The following is a 25,541-nucleotide window of genomic DNA, read 5'->3' on the forward strand; positions in this document are numbered from 1 at the left end:
ATTTCTTTCTTTCTTCTTTCTTTCTTTCCATGTTTTCTCCCTTTATTCTGAGCCATGTGGATGAAAAGCTCTTGGTGCTCCAGCCAGGAGTCAGTGCTCTGCCTCTGAGTAGGAAGAGCCAAATTTAGGACATAGGTCCACAAGAGACCTCCCAGCTCCACATAATATCAAACGACAAAAATCTCCCAGAGATCTCCATCTCAACACCAGCACCCAGCTTCACTCAATGACCAGCAAGGTACAGTGCTGGACACCCTATGCCAAACAACTAGCAAGACAGGAACACAAACCCACTCATTAACAGAGAGGCTGCATAAGATCATAATAAGTCCACAGACACACCAAAACACACCACCAGACGTGGACCTGCCCACCAGAAAGACAAGATCAAGCCTCATCCACCAGAACACAGGGACTAGTCACCTCAAATAGGGAGCCTACACAACCCACTGAACCAACCTTAGCCACTGGGGACAGACACCAAAAACAACAGGAACTACGAACCTGCAGCCTGCAAAAAGGAGAACACAAACACAGTAAGATAAGCCAAATGAGAAAACAGAAAAACACACAGCAGATGAAGGAGCAATATAAAAACCCACCAGACCTAACAAATAAAGAGGAAATAGACAGTCTACCTGAAAAAGAATTCAGAATAATGATAGTAAAGATGATATAAAATCTTGGAAATAGAATAGAGAAAATGCAAGAAACTTTTAATAAAGGACCTAGAAGAACTAAAGATGAAACAAGCAATGATGAACAAGAAAATAAATGAAACCAAAATACTCTAGACAGGATCAATAGCACAATAGCTGAGGCAGAAGAATGGATAAGTGACCTGGATGACAAAATAGTGGAAATAACTACTGCAGAGCACAATAAAGAAAAAAGAATGGAAAGAACTGAGGACAGTCTCAGAGACCTCTGGGACAACATTAAATGCACCAACATTGAATTATAGGGTTTCCAGAAGAATAAGAGTAAAAGAAAGGGACTGAGAAAATATTTGAAGAGATTATAGTTGAAAACTTCCCTAATATAAGAAAGGAAATAGTTAATCAAGTCCAGGAAGCACAGCAAGTCCCATACAGGATAAATGCAAGGAGAAACATGCCACGACACATATTAATCAAACTGTCAAAAATTAAATACAAAGAAAACATATTAAAAGCAGCAAGGGAGGGCTTCCGCGGTGGCGCAGTGGTTAAGAGTCTGCCTGCCAATGCAGGGGACATGGGTTCATGCCCCAGTCCAGGAAGATACCACGTGCCACAGAGCAACTGGGACTGTGTGCCATGGCCACTGAGCCTGCACATCCAGAGCCTGAGTTCTGCAATGGGAGAGGCCACAGCAGTGACAGGCCTGAGTACCGCAAAAAAAAAAAAAAAAAAAAAAAAAAGAAGCAGGAAGGGAAAAACAACAAATGACACACAAGGGAATCCCGATAAGGTTAACAGCTGAACATTCAGCAGAAACTCTGCAAGCCAGAAAGGACTGGCAGGACATATTTAAAGTGATGAAGGAGAAAAACCTGCAACTAAGATTACTCTACCCAACAAGGATCTCATTCATATTTGATGGAGAAATTAAAACCTTTACAGACAAGCAAAAGCTGAGAGAGTTCAGCACCACCAAACCAGCTTTACAACAAATGCTAAAGGAACTTCTCTAGGCAAGAAACACAAGAGAAGGAAAAGATATACAATAACAAACCCAAAACAATTAAGAAAATGGGAATAGGAACATACATATTGATAATTACCTTAAATGTAAATGGACTAAATACTCACACCAAAAGACACAGACTGGCTGAATGGAAACAAAAATAAGACCCATATATATGCTGTCTACAAGAGACCCACTTCAGACCTAGAGACACATACAGACTGAAAGTAAGGGGATGGAAAAAGATATTCCATGCAAATGGAAACCAAAAGAAAGCTGGAGTAGCAATTCTCATATCAGACAAAATAGACTTTAAAATAAAGACTATTAGGAGAGACAAAGAAGGACACTACATAATGATCAAGGGATCGATCCAAGAAGAAGATATAACAATCATAAGTATTTATGTACCCAACATAGGAGCACCTCAATACATAAGGCAAATAATAACAGCCATAAAAGGAGAAATCGACAGTAACATGTTCATTGTAGGGGACTTTAACAGCCCACTTTCACCAATGGACAGATCATCCAAAATGAAAATAAATAAGGAAACACACCTTTAAAAGATACATTAAACAAGATGGACTTAATTGATATTTATATGACATTCCATCCAAAAACAACAGAATACACATTTTTTCTCAACTGCTCATGGAACATTCTGCAGGATAGATCATATCTTGTGTCTCAAATCAAGCCTTGTTAAATTTAAGAAAATTGAAATTTTATCAAATATCTTCTTCAACCACAACAGTATGAGACTAGATATCAATTACAGGAAAAGATCTGTAAAAAATACAAACACATGGAGGCTAAACAATACACTATTTAATAACGAAGTGATCACTGAAGAAATCAAAGAGGAAATAAAAAATACCTAAAACAAATAAAAATGGAAACACCACGACCCAAAACCTATGGTATGCAGCAAAAGCAGTTCTAAGGGGGATATTTATAGCAATAGAAGCCTACCTTAAGAAACGGGAAACATCTCGAATAAATATCCTAACCTTGCACCTAAAGCAATTAGAGAAAGAAGAACCAAAAACCCCAAAGTTAGCAGAAGGAAAGAAATCGTAAAAATCAGATCAGATATAAATGAAAAAGAAATGAAGGAAATGATAGCAAAGATCAATAAAACTAAAAGCTGGTTCTTTGAGAAGATAAAAAAAAATTGATAAACCATTAGCCGGACTCATCAAGAAAAAAAGGGAGAATACTCAAATAAATAGAATTAGAAATGAAAAAGGAGAAGTAACAACTGACACTGCAGAAATACAAAAGATCATGAGAGATTACTACAAGCAACTCTATGCCAATAAAATGGACAACCTGGAAGAAATGGACAAATTCTTAGAAATGCACAACGTGCCAAGACTGAATCAGGAAGAAATAGAAAATGTGAACAGATCAATCACAAGAACTGAAAGTGAAACTGTGATTAAAAATCTTCCAACAAACCAAAGCCCAGGACCAGATGGCTTCACGGGTGAATTCTATCAAACATTTAGGGAAGAGCTGACACCTATATTTCTCAAACTCTTCCAAAATATAACAGAGGTAGGAACAGTCCCAAACTCATTCTACGAGACCACCATCACCCTGATACCAAATGCAGGCAAGGATGTCACAAAGAAAGAAAACTACAGCCCAATATCACTGATGAACATAGATGCCAAAATCGTCAACAAAATACTAGCAAACAAAATCCAACAGCACATTAAAAGGGTCATACATCATGATCAAGTGGGGTTTGTTCCAGGAATTCAAGGATTCTTCAATACACGGAAATCAATCAAAGAGATGCACCATATTAACAAATTGAAGGAGGAAAAACATATGATCATCTCAATAGATGCAGAGAAAGCTTTCGACAAAATTCAACAGTGGTTTATTGTAAAAACCCTGCAGAAACCAGGCATGGAGGGAACTTTGCTCATCATAATAAAGGCCATGTATGACAAACCCACAGCCAACATCATCCACAATGGTGAAAAACTGAAACCATTTCCACTAAGATCAGGAACAAGACAAGGTTGCCCACTCTCACCTCTCTTATTCAACATAGTTTTACAAGTTTTAGCCACAGCAATCAGAGAAGAAAAGGAAATAAAAGGAATCCAAATCAGAAAAGAAGAAGTAAAGCTGTCACTGTTTGCAGATGACATGATACTATACATAGAGAATCCTAAAGATGCTACCAGAAAACTACTAGAGCTAATCAATGAATTTGGTAAAGTAGCAGGATACGAAAATAATGCACAGAAATCTCTGGCATTCCTGTACACTAGTGATGAAAAATCTGAAAGTGAAATAAATAAGACACTCCCATTTACCATTACAACAAAACTAATAAAATATCTAGGAATAAACCTACCTAAGGAGATAAAAGACCTGTATGCAGAAAATTATAAGACACTGATGAAAGAAATTAAAGATTATCCAAATAGATGGAGAAATATATCATGTTCTTGGATTGGAAGAATCAATGTTGTGAAAATGACTCTACTACCCAAAGCAATCTACAGATTCAATGCTATCCCTATCAAACTACCACTGGCATTTTTCACAGAACTAGAACAAAAAGTTTCACAATTTGTATGGAAACACAAAAGAACTCGAATAGCCAAAGCAAACTTGAGAACAAAAGTGGAGCTGGAGGAATCAGGCTGCCTGACTTCAGACTATACTACAAAACTACAGTAATGAAGACAGTGTGGTACTGGAACAAAAACAGAAATATAGATCAAAGGAACAGGATAGAAAGCCCAGAGATAAACTCACGCACATATGGTCACCTTATCTTTGATAAGGGAGGCAGGAATGTACAGTGGAGAAAGGACAGCCTCTTCAATAAGCGGTGCTGGGAGAACTGGACAGGTACACATGTAAAAGTATGAGATTAGATCACTCCCTAACACCATACTCAAAAAATAAGCTCAAAATGGATTAAAGACCTAAATGTAAGGCCAGAAACTATCAAACTCTTAGAGGAAAACATAGGTAGAACAGTCTATGACATAAATCACAGCAAGATCCTTTTGGACCCACCTCCTAGAGAAGTGGAAATAAAAACAAAAATAAACAAATGGGAGCTAATGAAACTTCAAAGCTTTTGCACAGCAAGGGACACCATAAACAAGACCAAAAGACAACCCTCAGAATGGGATAAAATATTTGCAAATGAAGCAACTGACAAAGGATTAATCTCCAAAATTTATAAGCAGTTCATGCAGCTCAATAACAACAACAACAAAAAACCCAATCCAAAAATGGGCAGAAGACCTAAATAGACATTTCTCCAAAGAAGTTATATATATACAGGTTATCTACTGTGGTCTTGAAAGGCTGTTCTTATGTGGTAGCATCCCTGTGTAGACTATGTGAGTCCAATATTTTTGGTGAGAGGCCTGTTTCTGTTATGGATACCTGCCACATCTCTCTTCCGAGTGTGCTGGCTGTTGTCCCCTTGATAGGGGATGTGTTTGATGCTGTGGTGGCCAGACCCTGCACTAGATGTTGGGTGGAGCCTTCTCTTTACTCTGGCTGTCACTATCCTGTCAGGGGCAGAGTCTACTCCCTAGTTATTGGAATAAAAGCCCAAAGATCCAGTTCTAAGCTGCAGTGTGATGTAGGCTGGACTGGAGCACTCCCGCTGGGAAGGAACTCCTGCATATACCTCCCTAGGGACCATCTGTTGGGGATGTGCAATTCTGTGACACTTCACACCACTTTCTGTGTGTGCCCACAAAGTCTGCTGCTGCTGGCACCATCCTGGATCCACCCCCACTGTGGGAGTGCAGATAAATAGCTTGGATGTCAGCTTTGACTCCAGTAAGTGTGAACTCCCAAAGCCTACTGCTGAGGGAGCCTCACTTGCTGCTGTGGGAGTGCTGACAATCGATCATATGTCAGCTGTACCTTGGACATGTGCACATTTCCAATGCCCATGGTCACCAGAGTTGTGCCTCACCATGAGCATGCTGCCAATGGGGCTTCAGTTGTGGACCTATGTTCTGTCTTGCACATGTGAACAATTGTAGTTGGGATCACTTTCCAGGCCCTTTGGGCTGTCTCCATGCAGCCAAACTGAGTACTCTCCCTGGATCTGTCTATTCAAGCCCAAATTTCAACACCAGTCACTGCATTCATCAGCAGGCATATGTCTTGACCTGGGAAGTGTGGTAACATGGCAGCTGTCTGCTTCAGTCTCTCTCTACCCTGCCTGCCAGCAAGAAAATTATGAAACAAAAAGTGTCACTGTTTTTTTTAAAGAAAAACATACAGTGAAGGCAGTAGATCAATCACTTATAAAGCTAGTAGAAAGATTAAAAGATAAAAGTAGTAAGATAATCTATTATCTAATACACTAAGTAGTTAAGGGATACAAAAAACAAGAAAAAAGTAAAATATGAAGTATAAAACATTAAAGCTTGTAAAGTGGTATAAAAATTCAGGGTAGATACATTTGAATTTAAGAGATAATTAGCTTAAGATAATCATATATAAAGAGATATATAGATATATGTATATAATAGTAATACATACATACATGAGTTGAGGTGGGATGAAAATACTGATTGGAAAGGGGAGTGTGTAAATTATATGAAGTTACAGAAATGTTCTATATCTTGATCACAGTGGAGGTTTTGAGTCTGTGTAGATATGTATAAAATTATTGTCCTATACTTGAAATTTATGCACATTACTGTATATAAATTTAACTTGTATAAAGTAAAATAAATAATATTAAAAAGTGTTAATATTTATTTTATTGAAGATATTCAAATCAATCCAGATGATGTGATTCAATTCTCAGTGCAGAAATCCAGAGTGTCCAGGTACAGTGAAAAAGACTGTTATTTAGGGACACACATGAAGCCTGAATGCAGTTTCCCACCCGCATCTCCTCAGGAGGATGAAAAAAGATTGGGGAAAGGTGGAATTAAAGAGAGGGAGAAACTGAAGAACCTCTGCAAGGAAAAGCAGAAAAAGGCAGAACTTTAAGAAGTTCCTCTAGAGTTCCACATTCCACTTCCCACTCCCACTTCTCCCAACTCCCTAGAACCAGTCATCTTACAAGTACTATGCTTATTGTGAACTAAGTCCTGCTGAGGGAACAAAAAATGTAACCCACTGAAACCGGACTCTAGGTTCTCAGCTGGTGCAAAAGTGTAAGCACACCTTCCAAATATCTCTAGTTACATAAACTTTTAGAAGAAAAACTTAGAAAGTGTTTGATAAGCAACTTCATTGCCTGACCATCTATCTCTTCTCTAGGACACTGAAAATAAAACCTTATGGAATGGAATAGCATACAGAGAAGAAAAAACAAAGATTCATATCACAAATTATTTTAACCTCAAATGTATACATTTGGCCTTAGGAGTTCCAACTGGAACTGATCTGCACTATTTCAGTCATATTTTCCTGCACATACAGTATCATCTTTAAACAAAATGAATAAAGTTATTTAAAAATAATACTAATGCAAAAATTTACTTTCAAACTAATTAATATTTATGAACTAGATTTACAGCTTGATGAATGCCATATAATTTGTTTATTGCTTTGAGGTTTAAAAGCTCAACAATCTCCTTCATGTCTTTCTAAGCTTCCATCTTGTTCCCTGATGAGTGTTTAAAGTTAAAAATGAAAATTCAAAAATTAAAACATAAATAATATAATTTTGTATGTGATTTTTATTCATTTAATTTAATTTTTTTTAAATCAGTGTTTGGTTGCTTTACAATGTTGTGTTATTTTCTGATGTACAGTGAAGTGAATCAGCTATATGTATACATATATCCCTCTTTTTTGAACTTCCTTCCCATTTAGGTCACCACAGAGCACTGAGTAGAGTTCCCTGTGCTATACAGTAGGTTCTCATTTGTTATCTATTTATACATATTAGTGTATATATGTGAAACTCAATTTCCCAATTCATTCCTCCACCCCCCCTTGTTGTCAATACATTTGTTCTCTACATCTGTGTCTCTATTTCTGCTTTACAAATAGGTTCATCTGTCCCATTTTTCTGAATTCCACATATATGCATTAATATATGATATTTGTTTTTGTCTTTCTGGCTTACTTCACTGTGTATGACAGTCTCTAGGTCCATCCATGTCTCTGAAAATGAAACAATTTTATTCCTTTTTATTCCTGAGTAACATTGCATTGAATATATGTACCACATCTTCTTCATTCATTCCTCTGTCAATGGACATTTAGGTTGCTTCCATGTCCTGGCTGTTTCTGTCAGTGTTGCAATGAATATTGGGGTGCATGTATCTTTTTAAATTATGGTTTTCTCAGGGTATGTGTCCAGTCGTGGGATTTCTGGGTCATATGGTAATTCTACTTTTAGCTTTTAAGGACTCTCCATACTGTTTTCCAGAATGGCTGTATCAATTTACATTCCCACCGAGAGCACAAGAGGGTTTCCTATTCTCCACACCCTCTCCAGCATTTATTGTTTGTAGATTTTTTTGATGATGACCATTTTGACCAGTGTGAGATAATACCTCACTGTAGTTCTTATTTGAATTTCTCTAATAATTACTAATGTTAAGCATTTTTCATATGCCTCTTGGCCATCTATATGTCTTCTTTGGAGCAATGTCTATTTAGGTCTTCTGTCCATTTTTGGATAGTGTTGTTTGTTTTATTGTTGTTGAGCTGTATGAGCTGTTTGTATATTTTGGAAATTAAGCCCTTGTTAGTTGCTTTGTTTGCAAATATTTTCTCACATTATGAGGATTGCCTTTTGTCTTGTTTATGGTTTCCTTTGATGTGCAAAAGCTTTTGAGTTTGATTAGATCCCATTTGTTTATTTGGGGTTTTATTTTCATTACTCTAGGAGCTGGGTCAAAAAAGATTTTTTCTGTAATTTATGTCAAAGAATGTTCTGCCTATGTTTTCCTCTAAGAGCTTTATAGTGTCTGGTCTCACATTTAAGTTTTTAATCCATTTGGGGTTTATTTTTGTGTATGGTGTTAGGGATTGTTCTAATTTCATTCTTTTACATGTAGTTGTCCAGTTTCCCCAACACCACTTATTGAAGAGGTTGTCTTTTCTCCATTGTATATTCTTGCTTCCTTTGTCAAAGTTTAGTTGACCATAGGTGCATGGGTTTACCTCGGGGCTTTCTGTCATGTTCCATTGATCTATATTTCTGTTTTTGTGCCAGTGCAATACTATCTTGATTACTGTAGCTTTGTAGTATAGTCTGAAGTTAGGGAGCCTGATTCCTCAAGATTCTTTCTCAAGATTGTTTTTGCTATTCGGGGTCTTTTGTGTTTCCATAAAAACTGTAATTTTTTTGTTCTAATTCTGTGAAAAATGCCATTGGTTATTTGATAGGGATTACATTGAATCTATAGATTGCTTTGTGTCATATAATCATTTTCACAATATTTATTCTTCCAATCCAAGAAAATGTTATATCTCTCCATCTGTTCATGTAATCTTTGATTATTTTCATCAGTGTTTTATAGTTTTCTGAGTACAGGTCTTTTGTCTCCGTAGGTAGGTTTATTCCTAGGTATTTTATTCTTTTTGTTGCAATGGTAAATGGGGTTGTTTCCTTAGTTTCTCTCTCTCTCTCTCTCTCTTTTTTTTTTAGCAGTACACAGGCCTCTCACTGTTGTGGCCTCTCCCATTGCAGAGCACAGTCTCCGGATGCACAGGCTCAGCAGCCATGGCTCACGGGCCCAGCTGCTCCGTGGCATGTGGGATCTTCCCAGACCGAGACACAAACCCATGTGCCCTGCATCGGCAGGTGGACTCTCAACCACTGCACCACCAGGGAAGCCCCTTTAGTTTCTCTTTCTGATCTTTCATTGTTAATGTATAGGAATGCAAGTGATTTCTTTGCATTAATTTTGTATCCTGTAACTTTACCAAATTCATTGATTAACACTAATGGTTTTCTGGTGACATCTTTAGGATTTTATATTCATAGCACCATGTCATATACAAACCGTGACAGTTTTACTTCTTCTTTTCCATTTTTGGATTTCTTTTGTTTCTTTTTCTACTATGATTGCCTTGGCTAGGACTTCCAAAATTATGTTGAATTATAGTGGCAAGAGTAGATATCCTTGTCTTGTTCCTGACCTTAGAGGAAATGTTTTCAGTTTTTCACCATTGAGAATGATATTTACTCTGGGTTTGTCATATATGTCCTCTATTATGTAAAGGTAGGTTCCCTCTATGCCCACTTTTTGGAGAGTTTTTTCATAAGTGGGTATTGAATTTTGTTAAAAGCTTCTTCTGCATCTACGGAGTTGATCATATGGTTTTTACCTTCAGTTTGTTAATGTGGTGTATCACTTTGATTGATTTGCATGTACTGAAGAATCCTTGCATCATGGGAATAAATCCCACTTGATCATGGTTTATGATCCTTTTAAGTGTTGCTGGATTCTGTTTGCTAGTATTTGGTTAAGGATATTTGCATCTATGTTCATCAGTGATATTGGTCTGCAATTTTTTAATGATATCTTTATCTGTTTTTGGTATCATGGTGATGGTGGTCTTGTAGAATAAGCTTGGCAGTTTTCCTCCCTCTGCAATTTTTTGGAAGAGTTTGAGAAAGATGTGTGTTAGCTCTTTTCTAAATTTTTAATAGAATTCACCTGTGAAGCCATCTGGTCCTGAATTTCTTTTGTTGAAAGATTTTTAAATCACAGCTTCAATTTCATTACCTGTAATTTTTTTGTTTATATTTTCTATTTCTTCCTGGTTCAGTCTTAGAAGACTGTACCATTCTAAGAATTTTTCCATTTCCTCCAGGTTGTCCATTTTATTGGCATATAGTTGCTTGTAGTAGTGTCTTATGATCCTTTGTATTTCAGCAATGTCAGTTTTAATTTATCCTTTTTCTTTTTTAATTTTATTGATATGAATCCTCTCCCATTTTTCTTGATGAGTCTGTCTAAAGGTTTATCAGTTTTGTTTATCTTCTCAAAGAACCAGCTTTTACTTTCATTGATCTTTGCTATTGATGTCTTCATTTCTATTTCATTTTTTTCTGCTCTGATTTTTATAATTTCTTTCCTTCTACTAACTTTGGGCTTTGTTTGTTCTTCTTTCTCTAGTTGCTTAAGGTGTAAGAATAAGTTATTTAAGTTTTTCTTGTTTCTTGATGTAAGATTGTATCACTATAAACTTCCCACTTAGAAATGCTTTTGCTCTCGGTGCTTTGTGACCACCTGGAGGGGTGGGATGGGGAGGGTGGGAGGGAGGGAGATGCATGAGGGAAGGGATGTGGGAACAGATGTATATGTATGACTGATTCACTTTGTTATAAAGCAGAAACTAATTAAAAAAAAAAAAGAGAAAAAATAAAATAAAAAAATAAAAAAATAAAATAGGATTACACTACACAAGCCATTGTTTTAAATATAATTAATTCTAATTTCACCTTAATTTAACAAAATTAAAATACAATGAAATAAACCCCCCCCCAAAAAAAAAAGAAATGCTTTTGCTGCATTTTATAGGTTTTGGGTCATCACGTTTTCATTGTCTTTTGTTTCTAAGTATGTTTTGATTTCTTCTTTGATTTCTTTGGTGATCTCTTGGTTATCAAGTGGCATATTGTTTAACTTCCCTGTGTTTGTGTTTTTTACAGCTTTTTTTTTCCTGTAATTGATTTCCAATCTTATCACATTTTGGTCAGGAAAGATGCTTGATAAGATTTAATTTTCTTAAATTTACTGAGACTTGTTTTGTGACCCAAGATGTGCTCTATTCTGGAGAATGTTCATGTACACTTGAGAAGATAATGTATTCTACTGCTTTCAGATGGAAGGTCCTATAAGTATCAGTTAAGTCTACCTGGTCTATAGTGTCATTTAAAGCTTGTGTTTCCTTGTTAATTTTCTGTCTGGATGATCTGCCCATTGGTGTAAGTGGGGTGTTAACGTCACCCACTATTATTGTGTTACTATCAGTTTCCCCTTTTATGGCTGTTAGAATTTGCCTTATGTACTGAGGTTCTCCTACGTTGGGTGCAAAAACATTTATAATTGTTATAAATTCTTCTTGAATTAATCCCTTGATCATTATGCAGTGTCCTTCCTTGTTTCTTGTAACAATCTTTATTTTAAAGTCTATTTTGTCTTATATGAGTATTGTTACTTTAGCTTTCTTTGATTTCTATTTGCATGGAATATCTTCTTCCATCCCCTCACTTTCATCCTGTATGTTTCCCAATGTCTGAATTGAGTTTCTTGTTGACAGCATATATACAGTTTTTTTTTTTAATACTTTCAGCCAGTCTGTGTCTTTTGGTTGGAGAATTTAGTCCATTTACATTAAGGTTATTATCAGTATGTATGTTCCTATTACCATTTTCTTAAGTGTTTTGGGTTTGTTGTTTTAGGTCTTTTTCTTTTCTTGTGTTTCCCACCTAGAGATGTTCGTTTAGCATTTGCTGTAAAGCTGGTTTGGTGGTGCTGAATTCTCTTAGCTTTTGCTTGTTTGTAAATCTTTTGATTTCTCCATCAAATCTGAATGATACTTGCTGGGTAGAGTAATCTTGGTTGTAGGTTTTTCATCACTTTAATTATATCCTGGCACTCCCTTTTGGTCTGCAGAGTTTCTGCTGAAAATCGGCTGATAACCTTATGGTGATTCCCTTGTATGTTGTTTTGCTTTTCCTTTGCTCTTTTTAATATTTTTTCTTTGAATTTAATTTTTGTTAGTTTGATTAATATGTTTCTCAATGTGTTTTTTTGGGGGCTTATTCTGTATGAGACTCTCTGTGCCTCCTGGACCTGGGTGGCTATTTCTTTTCTCATGTTAGGAAAGTTTTCAATTATAGTCTTTTCAAATATTTTCTGAGACCCTCTCTCTTTCTCTTGTTCTTCTGGGACCCCTATAATTCCAATGTTTGTGCATTTCATGTTGTCCCGGAAGTCTCTGAGACTGTCCTCATTTCTTTTTATCCTTTTTCTTTATTCCACTCCTTGGCAGTTATTTCCACCCTTCTGTCTTCCAGCTCACTTATTTGTTCTTGCTCAGTTATTCTGCTACTGATTTCTTCTAGTGTATTTTTTGTTTCAACTATTCTGCTGTTCAACACTGTTTCGTTTTTTAGGTGTTCTAGGTTCTCATTATACATTTCCTGTATTTTCTTGATCCATGCCTTTATTCTATCCAAGATTTTGGATCACCTTTACTGTCATTACTCTGAATTCTTTTTCATTTAGATTGCCTATTTCATCTTCATTTATTTGATTTTGTAGGTTTTTACCTTGTTTCTTCATCTGTAACATTTTTCTGTCAATTCATTTTTGTTGTTGGTTGGGGTTTTGCTCCTATCTTGATGGTTGTTTGGCCTGAGCTTCCAGCACTGGAATTTGCAAGCAGTTTGGTGGAGTTGTGTCTTCTTGTTGAGATGAGGACCTCCAGGAGACCTCACACTGATTAATATTCCCTGGGATCTGAAGTCTCTGTTAGTCTAGTTGGTTTGGCTTGGCATTCCTACCACAGGAGCTCAGGCCTGACCCATGGTCTGGGAACAAAGATCCCATAAGTCGCATGTCATGGCAAAAAAACAAAAAATAAAATAAAATACCCCACAGAAACAGACAAACAAATCCCATGACAAATAAAAACAAAACACAACAAACAAAAAGAAACAAACACACAAATAGAAAAAGAAAAGAAAACAGACAAAAAAACCCCAGAGAAATCACAAAATAAATCCAAGTAAACAAAAGAGAAACCAACAAGCAAATAAGAACAAAACCACAAGGAAAGCAAAAAAACCCAGAAGATACCCAAACAAGCAACAGCATCTCCAAACCAAAGACAATAATAAAAACAAAACTAGCCTAAACAGAAAACAGAAAATAAAACAAACAAACAAACAAACTACAAGTTGAGAGAAGACATGAGAAACACACAAAAGCCAAAAACAAACCTAAAGAGAGGTAAAAAAAGATAAAAACAAAACAAACCAAACAAACAAACAAAAACAATGAAACAAAACTACATAAAAATATTGAAAGAGCAAACTAATAGAAAACAAAAAAACCCCAAAAGAAACCAATAAACAAAAACAAAAACTAGACAACAAATAAAGAGCAGAACAATAACAAGAATAAAAATATAAAAAAATAAATAAAATTATAAAATAAAAAAATCTTAGAAAAAAATAAAACTGAAAGAACAAAACAAAACAGCAAAAAATAAATAATAAAAATATTTTTTAATTTAAAAGATATTAAAAAATAATAAAAGGATAAAAAATAGAAATTCTCTGATGCCTCCATTATCAGTGTCCTTGTCCCCACTGTGAGCTACATGTAACCCCCACCTCCACAGGAGACCCTCCAAACCTCTAGGTAAGTCTAAGGACCTGCTGTGCCAGCCCCACGTCTCTGTGTGTTCCTTTCAAAAGCATCTGCTCCTGAAGCTGGCCCAGACCACACATCCCTGTGCAGGCCAGCTGGGGTGCAGGCCTCTATGGGTGTGACTTCAGGGCCGAGCACAGTGGGAGGAAACCCCATCAGAGGCAGCATGTTGGCCACCAGGAGAGGCCTTGGGAGTGGCTGTGCTTGGTTTCACCAGGACCTGCATGGCTAGAGGAGGCAGAGGCAGGGCTCAGACCTGGTACCTGCATGGATAGTGGAGGCTCTGGCTGGGGTGGCACTCAGTTGTATGTGATTTTTAAATCCTTCAGTGTTAAATTTTGATGACTGTTATTAAACAAAGTAACAAACAAATGCATCATGGAAGTGTTATTGTAATTCTATATTTGTTTCACAATAACAATCATGTCCCTATATCTTGGCATCAATGTTAAAAACTTTTGTACACACTTACTCAAAATAAAACCCCTATGGTCAAATGTGTTCATAGAACAAACATAATTCATATTTATGGGATATCAAGTTTTTAACTTGTATATTAACAAGCACACAAGGTTTCTAGAGCTGAGAATATTGCTATTATTTACATAGGGCAAAAAATATCTGCATGTTCCCCTTTGTCCTAATTGTTACCTCTGGCATGACATGATGAAATTCAGATATTGCCCTACACACCATTCTCCATTACAAGAAAAGAGCCAACAATAAGTGATTTTTCTCTACAAAATATAGAGAAGGAGGCAGCTGTCCCTCATCTCCAGCTAAGAAAGCTTCCTTTAAAACATAATTGGAAGGATTCTTGTTTTCTTACTCTAACTCTTTGGTATTTAAATAAATCTCCCCAGGGAAAAGATAAGATCATAATTACCAACTTTGCAACTCAAGAATATAACTACAGGGTCTCATCACTCATCACTATGTAAATATATATCTGTGGGGAGGTAAAATCTCTGGAGTTCTCTCACTATATAATCCATCATAAATTATTTCCCAAGGTTTGTTTTTAACACAGGTAACAATTTTCAGTAAAAATTGTTCAGGAAGCCCTGTGAAGATATCTAAAATACTTTCTCTATAGTTCTGTAGATTTCTAAAGTTAAATCATATTTCCATGAGCAAAGAATTGACAAACATTTATGAATAAAAATGAATTTAACTTAGTGTAGTGATGGTCTTGGCATCAGATATAATAATTAGGTTGAGCAGGTTGTAGAAAGAATAGGGTTAATATAGTTGTTCATCATAATTAAATATTTTTAGATTCTGGCTTAAAATTAAAAATAATTTCTCCAATCATTATATGTTTGCCCTTGAAAACAATGTTGGTAATTAGGCAAGCACTTATTAATGTATTTGAAATGTGATTCATAGACAGATCAACTAACACCAAGGCAAAATGAGTTTGAGTGGGGGACATGAAATTAGGCTTCTTCAGTATCATACAGTGTCCTTTTCACTATATCGTGTTTCTCTGAGAATGTTAAAGGATGTAATCTTCTAATTGTCCTAGTAAGTTAAAAAGAGATATATAGATAGATGATAGATAGATGCATAGATAGATACATAGATAGATGCATATATATATATATACAGAATTACAGAGAAGGATAGTGTTAGAAAAATATAATTAAAAACAGCCCAGAAATTCTCTCCACAAATGTAGTAGAGAAAAAAGTATTATTGAATAGGCATTAGAACAGTTTCAGATGTGCATTCCTTCAATACACTAAGACATTGAAAAGAAAAAAAGAAATCATACTTTTAGATAACCAAACAGATACAGCCTGTTTATATACATATTCTCAGATAAAAAATAACTAGTCCTCAGGTCAGAAGACTTGACAGCACCACTTATTAGAGAGGCTGTCTTTTCTCCATTGTATATTCTTGCTTCTTTTGTCAAAAGTTAGGTGACTGTAGGTGCACGGGTTTATCTCTGTGCTTTCTATCATGCTGTGAAAACTGGACAGCTACATGTAAAAGAATGAAATTAGAACACTTCCTAACACAATTCACAAAAATAAACTCAAAATGGATTAAAGACCTAAATGTAAGACCAGACACTATAAAAATCTTAGGCAGAACACTCTATGACATAAATCAAAAAATCCTTTTTGACCCAGCTCCTAGAGTAATGGAAATAAAAACAAAAATAAACAAATGGGACCTAATGAAACTTAAAAGCTTTTGCACAGCAAAGGAAACCATAAACAAGACAAAAAGACAACCTTCAGAATGGGAGAAAATATCTGCAAACAAAGCAGCTGACAAGGGATTAATCTCCAAAATATACAAATAGCTCATGCAGCTCAATAACAAAAAAAAGAAACAAACAAGTAAAAAAATTGGCAGAAGACCTAAATAGACATTTCTCCCAAGAAGACATAGAGCTGGCCAACAAACATACGAAAATATCCTCAACATCACTAATTATTAGAGAAATGCAAATCAAAACTACAATATGGTATCAACTCACACCATTCAGAAAGGTTATCATCAAAAAGTCTACAAATAATAAATGCTGGAGAGGGTGTGGAGAAAAAAGGAACCCTCCTACACTGTTGCTGGAAATTTAATATGGTACAGTCACTATGGAAAACATTATGTAGGTTCCTTAAAAAACTAAAAATAGAGTTATCTTAAGATCTAGTAATCACACTCCTGGGCATATATTCAGAGCAAACCATAATTCCAAAGGATATATGCAACCCAATGTTCATTGCAGCACTGTTTACAGTAGCCAGGACATAGAAGCAACCTAAATGTTCAGTGACAGAGGACTGGATAAAGGAGATGTCGCACACATATACTCAGCCATAAGTGTATGTGTACCACATACACATATGAAATATTACTCAGACATAAAAAAGAATGAAATAATGCCTTTTGCAGCAACATGGGTGAACCTAAAGATTGTCATACTGAGTGAAGTAAGTCAGACAGAGAAAGACAAATACATGATATCACTTATATGTGGAATCCAAAAAAATGGTACAAATGAACTAATTTACAAAACAGAAATAGAATCACAGATGTAGAACACAAACTTATGGTTACCAAGGGGGAAAGTGAAGAGAAGGGATAAATTGGGAGATTGGGATTGACATATACACACTACTGTGTATAAAATAGATAACTAATAAGGATCTACTGTGTAGCACAGGGAACTCTACTCAATACTCTGTAATGACCTATATGGGAGAAGAGTCTAAAAAAGAGTGAGTATATGTATATGTAAAAGTGATTCACTAAAAAGAAAGATTAATTTCAATAACACTCTTTTTTGACAGTCTCTGATGTTTTTATAAAAAGGTAAATATGAGGACACAATAACTAAATTGAAGGTAAGACAGGAAAATTATTTTATTACTATGGTTTAATTTATGAATTTTACATTAAACAAGACATAGTTAATATCCTCTAAATATATCTCAGTCTGATGGAGGTGGTCAGTTTTGATTTGAATTCTATGTCTAAGACTTGCTGGCTGAATGGTCCTGGGAAAGGTTTTAAACCCTCTGACTTCCCTGTTATCATCTATAGCATCCACATTATCTAGGGTCATCTTAGTACTTACATGAGATGGCATATATAAAGTTACTATGTAGTACCTACATTCAGCAAATTATAAGTTTATAATTTAATAAGAATGAAAAGATTTGCTTATACATGAACAATATTAATAGTTCAAGAACCTTGAGAATAAATTTTCTAATTTTTAAGAACATTAGACTGCCTGATAGTTACAAACTTCTATCATGTAAACAGCAGATCTGGAATTCAATTTATGTCTTTTAGTGAAATTGCATTTGTTATTACATTTCTCTTTGCTGCCTTCTTTCTAACCCCATGTCTATTTCATTCTATGTCCATAAATGCCAAACTTTGCTTCATTCTTGTAAGAAATAATCACATTCTTATGATATTCATACACCTTTTATTCTCTTGGCTCCCAAGTATCTAGAAATGGATTTGATGTGAATATTGCCCAAAGAAGCCCAGTCTGTATTGTTACACACAAAAAGGGAGCTGTTTTTCCTCTTAGGAAAAATTTGTAATCTTGCTCATTAGCTTGGCTTTATAAATCAAATCATAGTAAATATTTTAAATTTATTTTTAATATTTTTACCACATTATTAAAAAAAATATAAATACGTATTTAATCAACTCTAAAAGTCCCTTTTCCTTTATTTCCTTCTCCTTTGCTTTCTTTCCCTCCCAATACAATAACTGAAATAAGATAAATATAGTAAAGGCATATAGTTAAATATAATATAAGTATAAACTGTTTTCTCAAGTAGTGGGTACTGTAATATAATTAAAATTCACAGTATATATTAGGGATCAAGAGAGAACAGAAGTCCCCAATATAATCATGAGATTTAAATTTGTATTTTGTCTACTGAATATAGTCAATGTTGTTTGATAATTTGGAATATTATGAACAAATACTTTAAGATGCCATTTTGATATAGTCAATTGTGGAAAATGTATAACTCTAGTTACATTTTTACATCTTTATGAAATCATAGTGATAAACTGAAAAAAAAATGACACCCGAATATATATCATCCAATTTACACACATAGAGCATAAGAATCAGAAATCTGGGTTAACTTTAGGCATTTTAAATGTTTTCATTTGTTAATATTAAGATAATATTTTAATTTACTTCTTTTCACCATTGATGCTTGAAAATTATCTGACATTGCCATTTTATAATGCCACTATAAATAATGTATTATTAATAAATAATTATATTTATAATTTGGGAGTGATATTGAAAATACCATTCAAAAACCTTGCAGAGAGTAGATAATTGTGCAAGGCTGAGCAACATTGTCTCTCCTCTTAGACTTTTACTTGATTTTAGTTTTCATACTAGGAGAAAAGGCCTATTGATGGACAATATAGCATCAGAATTTTTCAAGAAGATGTGGTCATTATTTAGAAGTAAAAGTTTGGTCTTATAGGTGGTTCTTTCTAAAGAATCTCATGGAGAGCTGTCAATATGTGCAGGAATAGATGTGATGATGTCATCTTATTTCATGTTTTTGTGGTATTTTTAAATGATGAACTTAGAATCCCAGAGGAAAAACAGAATCCAGAATCAAATCAAAAGGAATTGGAGGAGGACTCAAGAAGAAAAAAATTGTCCAAAATTCAGTTGAAATTATTTTAAATGGGCTAAAAGAATATTTCATGACAAAAATAAAGAATATTTATACTTTTGTGGTTACTTAAAAAGTAACCCTGTAATTTTGGATGATTTAGGCATTGTTAAGAATGGGAAGAGAAAATAAAAACAGGGACTCTGTATTCTAGAATTTTTTAAATATTCCTTTTATGCATCCCAAGTGAAAGTGTATTATAGAAATGAACAAAAATTGCATGCTAATATAGCTGAAGTAATAGAAGATTATACAGAGAAATTGGAATAGACATAGCATGAACAATACTCTCTAACTTTGACATGTACCCTGTGGAATCAGACAATAAGGCAGAACAAAGAAAATGGAAATGTACCCAAATGTAAAATCTTGGGCTCTTCTTTGCAGCATTAAAAAAAAGAAAGCAAATAAACAAAAAACCTCACAGAAGTTGTTTTTTTTTTTTTTTGTAGAAGAGGATTCCATAAGAAGATAATCTATGAATGTAGTGCCTTCTCCCTTTCTATTTCACAATACTTTTTAAAGAACATTGATTAATTGTTCTTGGAAAAGCCAGGGAGATCCCCGACTAAATCAGAGAATTGTTAGGTAGAACACTGCCTATACTATATTTGCACCCAGGACCTTTTAAAAGCAACAAATAATGGATTCAGTCCACGATTGCAGGTACTGTACTGGTAGTGAAAACTCAGCATTTGGTGGGCAGGATTTTAGAATTACTACAGTAGGATAATATTTTAATAATGAATTAATTTATCAGAGAAGCATTCCAAGAATGGAATATAACAGACAGGTTTATATTTCTATTACAGAGTTTAGAGGACATGGTCTCATGGTGATGAGAAAAGTAGAAACTGGTGATTCTAATAGTCTTTACCAGAGTAGAAACTACTTTGGAACAATAAACTAAATTCTAGACCATCCTAAACAGAGAATGGAAAGGATATATGTTTTCTTAAATAAAAAGACAAAGAGTTAACTCAAGGCAGAGAAGAAGGCAATAGCAAAAAAAAAAAAATCTCATCTAGGATTAAAAAAGGAATGACTTGAACACTGTGATGTAAGAATCAAGGACACATATGTCTCTACTTTATGGGAGAAAATGGTGAGACCCCAGACAAACTCAAACATACTTCTATCCCTCAGAGAAAGAGAGAGAAAGAAGAAGGACATGGGGTTATAAATTTGTCAGAAAACTGGAATAATGCAAAGGATGTCTCAAGAAAGGCTTTTAGCACCAGGCTATTTTGGTATTAAGCAGTCTGAGAAAAGCAGTCAGTGTGTGGATTATAGAACAATGAATCAATTGACTGAGGCTAATTAATGCATCCCTCATTTGCTTTGGACTTCCTTAGTCTCAATTGCAGAGGGAAGGTGTTTTTCAGTGGGATGTAAGGAGTGTGTATTACCTGATGCTTTAAGTGGAAAAGATAAGGAGAACATAGCTGTGACTTAAGAGTTTGCAAATGGTTAAGAAATTGCCTCGAGCTTCTCCACAAACTGTTTCAGTAGCTAAAATAGGTAACTATTTTTAATTCTTCTTTATGTATTCAGTATAATTATGTCTTTGAGGACTTTGAAAAAAGCGTGAAAAATAACCATTAAAAGTGTTAAATAATCTTGAGGTGCATAGCTTGAAATTAACATTTAATGTGTCAAGCACCATATTTATTAAGCATGAGGGACATATTAGTTTTCAAAAAAAGTAAGCATATAAACATAAAATACAAGTTATTTATGCCCCATTAAATTAACTCCATCATAGGAACTTAGAAAACTTTTAATTCCTATAATGACAATCCTCTAACCAGTTTGAATAGAGATCCTCTGACAGGTCCCAGAACCCTCCCAGATCAATGGAGCAAAAAATATCCTAAGAAGAGAAAGGCAACTTGTGCCCTACTGATTTGAAAAACATGGGGAGAGATGAATGGAAGCAGATCAGTAGGCTTCAGAAATACTGGCCCAAGGTGCAATTCATGATATATAATTGCCTCTGAAACTTGTAGGAGGAGGCAGATGTTTATCAATTGTAAGGAGTGCATCACTTTGGTGGGAGATATTGATAACAGGGCAGGGAATATAGGGGAAATTTCTGTACCTTCCTCTCAATTTTGCTGTGACCCTAAAAAGGCTCTTAAAAAACATCTTTAAAAACTAAAGAAAACAACAACAAAAAAACTGATACAGTCCCTCATCTAGCATGTAACTAAACAAGGTTAATCTCTAAGCTTTCAATCTACTAGTGAATGCAACTTCTAATTAGCAAATTACAGAAAAGACACTGTAGCTCTTAAACAAGGTGACTGGAATGAAGCCCAAATACAGAATCTTGTTGCTAAATTTGTGAGTTCAAATTAAGTATTGGTTGTGGACAACTAACAGTAGACTCTGTCTCTTGATTGAGACTGGTTAGGATCCATGCTTCCTTAGAAAGTAATGCCTAGAATACAAGCGTGAGTTATATATGTTGAGATAACACTGAACAATAACCTGTTACCCTTTGGAGACAGGTGAGATAGGAGAGGTCTACCGAGAACAAGGCAAACACTGTAAAAACCATTTGTTGAATAGGCTGCAAGTCCTTCAAGCTGATTTAGAAAGAAACCTCAAATTCTCCATCTGTGATGGCATATCTTGGAAAAGAGGAGAGGGAGAGGGTCCAAGACTCCTTCTGTAAAAGTAGATTCTCCCAGGAACAAGAAAGAAGAATGGTCAAACCCTGAAGACCAGTGTGCCATAGAGTCATAATGGGATGCAAAGGTGTATTTTTTGCTTAGACACTAGAGGGGTATAATAATAGAAGAGACAGTGGAAGGAAAGCAGAGGGAATCTAAAGCCAAAATGGACTCCTACTAGTTAAAAAATTCTACAGTGTGTTTGTTGAAACTGAAAGGAATTTGGTAGTAAAACATGGTATTTCACCGTATTTATATTAATCTATTAAAAATAGTGTCCTCATTAGTATTTGAATTACCTACAAGCCCTGCCACACACTGAAAGGCATAAAAAGGTATTATATATAATACTAGTTATTATGTGTCTCTCACTCTTCTAAATGGTATATATATATATATATATATATATATATATATATATATATATATACTTAAATCCATTAAATCCTCATGAATTTTATCAGGTAAATATTACTTTCAATCCACTTTTTACAAATGAGGGAATTGAAGCATATGGTGTTAAATATCTCCCCCAAATTACACAGCTAGTAAATGGCAGAAGAGGCTTCAAACTCAGGCTCTACAATTATAATGAACTTATAAAGAACTTTTAGGCTTTTCTCATTGGCACTGTCAACCTCAGTATGAGAATACTTAACATCAAAATCAGTTTAAGTTCTCCTCCTGATTCTGTCCTAAGGGGAACAGAAGGTAACCTTATAGGTTTCTAGACTCCCTATGTGTATTTGTTTAAGAATCAAAAAGTGTTGTAGGTCAGACATTCCTAAGGGGCTTTGTTTAACCTTTAGCTTCAAAGCCAGCACCTTAAATTAGTGTTAAAAACAGTCCTGCCTATATCATGGTCCAAACACAGATAAGTAGACTAAAATATTTTTCAAGCTATTGTTCAATGATTTTATTCTGTTCTTCAACTTGGAAATAAATTCTTTTATACAGAATCAACCTGTCTTTGAGGTATTCACTAGTGATTCTGCCTTTCAAAATTCACTGACAAGAAACATCTTTCCCATCAGTGTTCTATGTCTATCATGATGAATTTCCCATTTTGCTGTTCTCTGTTACTTGTACAGAAATGGAGTTAAAGAATTTTAACTTTTAACCAGGAATGGAGATAAGAATCACAGAACAAGTTTGTATAATTTCAGCAGCAGCAGCATAACACCAATCACTAACATGGGAATCACTCTAACGTAATATTATGAAAAGGCAACATTATCTAGTTTAATACTTTTTTGGAATAGAAACCAGGACTGCTGCCTCAACTGCAGATTGGCTATTTTAAGATAAAATTGAACTTGTTCTACTAAGAATATCATTATATATATTTTTTGTTTTGTTTTGTTTTTTGCAGTACGCAGGCCTCTCACTGCTGTGGCCTCTCCTGTTGTGGAGCACAGGCTCAGCGGCCATGGCTCACGGGGCCAGCTGCTCCGCAGCGTGTGGGACCTTCCTGGACCAGGGCACGAACCTGTGTCCCCTGCATCAGCAGGTGGACTCTCAACCACTGCACCACCAGGTAAGCCCAGAATATCATTATATTTTGAAAATTGTTTTATTTTGTTAAAAGACAGATTATAATCTTGATAGTTATAAATAGTTCAAAGGCTCACTTTGACATCTCTCTAAGGTGTTGTTGTGTGCTGAAATAATTTCATATCTACATATATTCATCTACTCTATCACAATTGAGTAAAATATAATGAATGCAGAAATTTGTTTCTATAATTTATTTCCAAATTTTATAATTGTGTCCTCTTTAAAATGAAATGCAGTTATTCTTAAGTGATAGGGCTAAAGTTCAAGAAGGTATTTTCAAAAAGTCTAACTTTTTTTAAGGCAACATATTTAAATTTTCCATATGAAATTTACAAATAGAATAGTAACCCCCCCAAGAAAAGAACAGATAGCTATAAAACAATGCCTATTTTATTTATATAAAATATTTAATGGCAGCATATTTTGATTATGATCTTTATTTAATTTTAGATATATTTTAGGCAATTTCTATTAATAAAACATCACAATGATTTCTTTATTTTTTTAAATTTCAGAAATACTTCTTACTAGAAGGACTATAATAATATATTACCTACTAGAATTACTATAATAAGTAAACTATAATAAGAGATGATACTGGAGGTATGAAAAAAATGGTAACCCTCTTACATTGTTGGTGAGATCATATCATGATATAGATGCTTTGGAAAATAGTTTGACTGTTACTTTAAAAATTAAACATAAACTAAGATATAGAACTCCCATGAAGGTCATAATGAAGTGATAAAATATTCTAATTTGGATTTACAATGATGGTGACACAACTTGGCAAATTTACTAAAAACAATAATTGAATTTTACACCTGAGAATTATATGAAATGAAAAATATAACTCAATAAAGTTATTTTAAATGAAACTATACTATAAAAACATGCATAGATATCATCTCACAGATATCATCTCATCTCACAGAACACCGAACACAAGGTTTAGTTATGGTAGTCAGATTGCTCAATTAAGATTCTTGGAAAAAGAATACTAAATCCATTTGAATATGAAAAGCTTTTCCCCAAATCAAACCACATCTCTTACCATGAAGTTCATAATTGATCTGAAGGACAGGAAAAAAAAAAAGATATTGCTTACATATATATATAGATAGATAGATTTATATATAGATATATAGATATATACATACAAACACACACTGCAGGCATTTTTGATAGACTATTCAAACACATTCAAAACCTTTGTCCATATTAGCAGAGAATTCACATAGAATTCTAAAGAAAGTTGTTTTTAACCAGGAGTAAAATTTGATTGTGAAAAGTAGAATTACAAAAACCAATATTCTCCTGGTTTCCATACAAATAACTTTATACATTGAGAATAAAATTTGGGGAACATAAAGTAACACATTTTAAAATGTATTGACTAGAAAAGAAAAATAAAACCCATCTATAAGAATATCAGGATATGTATAGCTGATTCACTTTGTTATACAGCAGAAACTAACACACCACTATAAAGCAATTATACTCCAATTAAGATGTTTAAAAAAAAAGAATATCAGGATAATAATGATCATTAAAAATATAGTTCAAAATCTATGCGAAGTCATTGCTGTTAAAGATGATAGAATAAAGGTGTTTTTAAATCTTCTTGATTCTCTGTAATATATTAAAAACAACAAAAGTAATGTGAAGAAGATGGAATGATGATATTATTAATGAAATGGTGAAAGAGCCATAATGAAAAGTGACAGTAACTGAGGAATATTTATCATTTGAACTTAAATCAAATAGAATGAATAAAGCTGATTCATAGCTATTTCTCCTTGAGAAAATTGATGGTGTCTTGAAAGGTAAGTGAAAACTCCTGAAATACTAAAAAATATTTATTTTTATATGAAAGAACATATTCTAGGAGGAACTGAGTGGCCACAGAGAAGTGGAATAGTTCCCTATAGTACTATCTCCATATTAAAGGATGATATAACAGGCTAGGATTAAAAACTACGTACATATTCTATAATTATATTTCATAATTCATAGCTTTAAAATAGAAAACATACTTAGAGATGAGAAAGGAAGGAGGGCAAGGCTACAACTAT

The sequence above is a fragment of the Mesoplodon bidens genome (assembly GCF_964165515.1).
Source record: "Mesoplodon bidens genome assembly, chromosome: 17".
Classification (NCBI taxonomy): domain Eukaryota; kingdom Metazoa; phylum Chordata; class Mammalia; order Artiodactyla; family Ziphiidae; genus Mesoplodon; species Mesoplodon bidens.